Source organism: Akebia trifoliata, chromosome 4 (assembly GCF_017979445.1).
Source record: "Akebia trifoliata isolate Shusen 1 chromosome 4, ASM1797944v1, whole genome shotgun sequence".
In the NCBI taxonomy this organism is placed as follows: Eukaryota; Viridiplantae; Streptophyta; class Magnoliopsida; order Ranunculales; family Lardizabalaceae; genus Akebia; species Akebia trifoliata.
In genome coordinates, this window is record NC_141378.1 from 11,759,630 (window position 1) to 11,764,692 (window position 5,063).

General features: G+C 37.1%; 1 pseudogene; it reads right to left on the reverse strand.

Annotated features, from left to right (window-relative positions):
- Window positions 1-1,181: 1,181 nt before the first annotated feature.
- On the reverse strand, window positions 1,182-3,876 carry LOC147403799 (subtilisin-like protease SBT3 pseudogene; annotated as a pseudogene).
- Between the last annotated feature and the right edge of the window lie 1,187 nt (window positions 3,877-5,063).

Consider the following 5,063-nt stretch of genomic DNA (forward strand, 5'->3'; position numbering starts at 1 on the left):
GGGAAGAGGTGAAGCCAGCTAGAGTTCAAAATCTTCAATTAAAGATTCTGATCAGTTTAAAGTTAAAATGAACGGAAAGGTCAGATAGGTACAAAGCTTGGATATTATTTTATATGTTTCGATCTTCTCGGAAATATAATCTTCTCCATATCTAAGTACGACTCAAATTTCTTTGAACTCAAATAATTATTTAAACACATAAATATTCAAAATAGTATGAAATCATTTAACAACAAAATTGTATAATAAGATTTATACAAAGATATATTAATTTATTTGGGTTGCGTTCTCTTCACTCAAGAAATAACACACTATTCTCATTATAAATATAATCCAACGGTTAATGCTTTATACATTTTCTAATAATACATATCTAGATAATACTCATCTTTACAATAATTTTTAAGAAAATGATTTTGTATTTACATAGTCAAGATTGAATGTTATTTCTTAAGACAATTGATTGAGTTGATGTGGATATGCATCTGACCGAGTTTTGAGTTGATTTGTCTTGCTTTATATCCAAATCCAGATCTTACGTATTCTCGTAAATAAAGTTTTGAGATAGACTAGACATCATATTGTAAATAATAATGATTTTTTGAAGTCCCCGTCTAACAAACTCGTTCGGTGTGGCATGTGTTAGAATCATAGATTTTTTTTCTTACGGATACATAACTCCACATATTTAAATTGACTTAATAAATACTATAACCACATCATATTGTTATCTGAAAAAAGAAATAAATTTCTTGAAAATAATTAAATTAAAAAGAAAAAAAACCGAACACAAAAGCCTTTTCGAACCAATAGACTTTCCTGTGCTTTGGAAAAATTTACTGTCAGATTAGGGCTCGATCGAGTCAAAATAGTAGTTTTATATCATGGAAAATCGCTCGACCCTGCCGATCCATTATGACTCTCAAATCATGGGACGAAATCATCTTATTCACCGGGACAACACACATTCCAAACTATTTACAAAGTCGGTAAAAAAAAATTGATTTCTAAATAATTTTTTTCCTATTTTTTTAAATAGTTAAAGGTTATAAAATAAAATTAAGATTCTTCCCCTGTCCTGAATACACATGACAGGTATTTAAAGAAATTAAATATTTACTACAAAAGTTTTTATTAAAAAAAAATGTATTCGATAAAACATAGTGTTTGGTAAATTCCTCTTCTGAAAAAGATGGTATTTGCATTATTTGGCCTAATAGCTGTAGCACTTGTAATTGGACTAAATTAGCTCACAAAGAAGTTTTATCTTTGAATGAGCAAGACAAGAAAGTTAATATTTTTTTGGAAGCATTAGTCTAAGATTCTTTATTTATTATGATAGATTAGCTTGATTACAACATCGGAACTACTTACTTCAACAGAAGAAGAGAATCATTATAGGCCAAGTGATACTCTTTTAACTCTTTCCAGATAAAGGTTCTGAACTTAGTCTTGTAGCAACAATTGGGCTCCTCACCACGTGCTTTCCTTCAACATCTACCCAACTTAGAGAACCATGAACCACAAGTTCTTTCATCATTTTTAAACCATCTATGGTAAGTTTGTAGCTTAGCTTCTCATACTTCTCTTTGAAAACTAAAGTGTCTGGCATAACTTTAACCTGAAATCCATCCATGGGTGTCAACTTAGCAGTATAAGTCGATGATCCATCCCCGACATTAGTCACCGTCCTTCTAAATTCTTGTAAAATTTTCGTATCCGAAGACGAATCATTCACATTGAAGAAGGCAATAAACGACGGGTAATTAAAATCCGAAGATGGGTTCGAACAATTGTAAGATGATGACCTTGTAATTGTCTGAATTTGCTTCATGGTGTAATTTAGGGAACAAAGAAGCTTCACATAGTCTTCAACATTTGCATCATAGATAAGACCGGGGTCAAGTGCCTTGTTCGGGTTGACTTGACCCGCTCCCATGGCTATAGGGCTCGCAATTTGGTAATTATCAAGGATTTCTTTGATGGGATTGAGAGTGTTATCTGTGGCATCGGCCGTGGTCATCATGGAAGATCGAATCGCTGCTGGGCTCCACTCTGGATGTGCACCCTTAAGAAGTGCGGCTAGCCCCGCTGCGTGAGGACAAGCCATGGATGTACCCGATACAAGATTGAAATCGCTGAACAATTTACGTGAATTGATAACGGCTACCGGATTACTTAGAGCCCATGATGCTAACACTAATGTGCCAGGGGACATAATGTCAGGCTTCAAGACAGTAGGACAACTTGGAGATGGGCCTCTGGAGCTGTACTTAGCCACAATAGGTGCGGGTTTTGTACCAATTTGTGTCTTTTGGAATTCCATACTTGCTCTTGGATCAGAACTGGAATTAATGTAATCCAGGATAAGTTGCCTGTCTTTAAGAGTTACAAAAATTGCTGGGTATGAACTTTGGATGAAGAATTCTATGTAAGAGCTGTTACTTATGAAGAGGCCTCCGGCTACTCGTGCATTTTGTACTTTATCTACTTGATCGCCTAATGAATCAGTTATGTCGAAACAAACAACAATCTTGTAACCAACCTCTTTTAACTCCTTTGAATTGTTGCACGCATTCATGAAGACTAGAGGGACTTGGCTCAAAGAAGAATTCCCGGGGTACAAAGATACACCAAGAATTGAATCTCCATTGCCGAGAGCTACAATTCCATTGAATTCTCGATCTATAGAACCCGCAGCGACGGTTAGTACCCATGGTGTCCCATTGTGAAGGAGACCATACCATGGGCCTTCGTTTCCAGCTGAAGTAGCAACGAAAATGCCCTTTTCCATTGCTGCAAATGTGGCTATAGCAATGGGGTCTTCATATAAGCGAAGCCCATCCAAGCCAAGTGATAAGGATATTACATCAACACCATCCTCAATTGCGTTGTCGATTGCGGCAAGGATGTCCGACGTGTAGGCACCCTCATCCCATAAGGCCTTGTACATGGCCACGCGGGCCAACGGTGCCATTCCTCTGGCTGTCCCTTTGGCATAGCCAAAGTACGATGCGCCTTCAACATAGTTTCCGGCAGCTGTTGAGGAAGTATGGGTACCATGTCCTTCGGTGTCACGGGAAGAATTCATCAAGATTGTGATATTGCGGTTGTTACTTACAAGACCCTTATTGAAGTACCGAGCTCCGATGAGTTTCTTGTTGCACATCGAAGAATTGAACGCAGTCCCACTAACACATTCTCCTTTCCACCGTGATGGAATTTCTGTCATGCCTTCATCTCTATAACTTTCACTCTCCGGCCAAATTCCAGTGTCAACCAATCCAATTATGATGTCTTTTCCATAATTCGATGATGGCCATGCACCTGAATTTGGGCTCAAGTGTAGGAATTCGTACGTGTGGCTTGTGTCGAGTGTCACGGGTACATCTCGGATTGAAGAAATAAAACCAGGTGAATTTTCGAGCATTTTTAACTCGGAAGGAGAAAGACTGGCACTAAAGCCATGGATGACATTACTATAACTATAGATAAGGTTCGACATTGTGGTGGTGGTAATATCGTTCCTTATGGAAGATAGTGTTGCGGCATACCAGTTATGGTGGTTGGAAAGGCCTTTCGGCATGACCGACAAGTCCATATGGATAATATATGTGTCTGATTGTGCCCATATGAAGGTGAAGTTTGTGAAAATAATCAAGCACAGCCACACATACAAAGAATTGGTAGCCATATGGATGAACAATGTGAAGGGATTCTAATAACTAGAAGTGAAATTGGGGTAGAACTATATATAGAGAGACATAGGAAGTATGGGTTCTAAGGTTATTCTCACTTTTTTAGGCCAACTTGTTGATTCCCTTGTCTTTATGTTAAAAGTTTGAAAGGTCCCTTCTTCTCTATGATTTTTGTCTATGTGGTTGAAGTACAAAGTTTGCTCAGTGATAGACCCATCTATTCTCTATTGCTTATTTTATGGAGATTTTTTTAGCAAGCATGTGGGACCCACCCAACATGCTTAGATGCTCTGATGGTTTTGTTATCTACAACCCATACTAGACATTGATCAGGACCATTCAATCAGTGGGCCATCTCTATGATGAAATGTGGACCAATAATTATCAAGTTCTTAACATGGGTAATGTTGACTTATGCATCAAACGATAAGGTAGCTCCAATGTATATGGCTTATTAGCTAGTCTGTGAACATGCCAATGTCTATATGTTATCATGTTAGAGGAAACTCACCTTATTGAGTCGTTTTCCAAAAATGCTTCTTTATTGTCAAGGCATGATTAGGTCATTTTCCAAAAATGCTTTTACTTTGGACAGTTTTATAATTTGTTAGGTTTTAAGGAATCCTTTGAAATTAATTTTGTGAAAATAAGATATGGTGCCGTGCGTTTTGATCTTCATGACATACCCCTTGATTTTGGTCTTCCATGAACGACTAAGGAGAATATTGCAAAATGATGATATCCTCATCTTCAATTTCTTATCAATGTCTACGTTACAATTGGTGTCAGTTCAGTTTAATTTGGATAGATTCAATAATATATAAAAAAATTGGAGTTTATACTAATGATATTTTAGGATTTCTTCCCCAAAATCATGAAATTCAACCTCCCTAAAGACTTTATCTTGTTGTTGAGATATCAAGGTTGAAAAGGTTTGAATCTTGATGTTGAAAGAAGGTTGTGTGTGTGTGTGTGTGCACGCCTGTTTTGGGTGTTGGGGGGGGGGGGGGGGGGGGTCACCAATTTAATGGTCCGTCTCTTGGAGAATTTTTGTGAAATTTTGGAAATATTTGTGATAGTGATCACCACTTGATTCAGTTCACTTGGGAAGATATAAGATAAATTCAGAGAATCTTGTGACACTGATCACCACTTGATTCCAAAGAAAATTTTGGTTTAAATCCCTTGCCAAGCACTGCAACAAGGAACTATATCTAAAATAAAATCAGTTATCATCACCGCTATGTTTGGATTAAGACAAGTGGAGAGAGGAGAAACTCATTAAGATAAGAGAAGAGAAGAAAAACTCAATTTCTCTCCATCATGTTTGGATTGACAGAGAGAACTTGGACAACTTTGAAATTT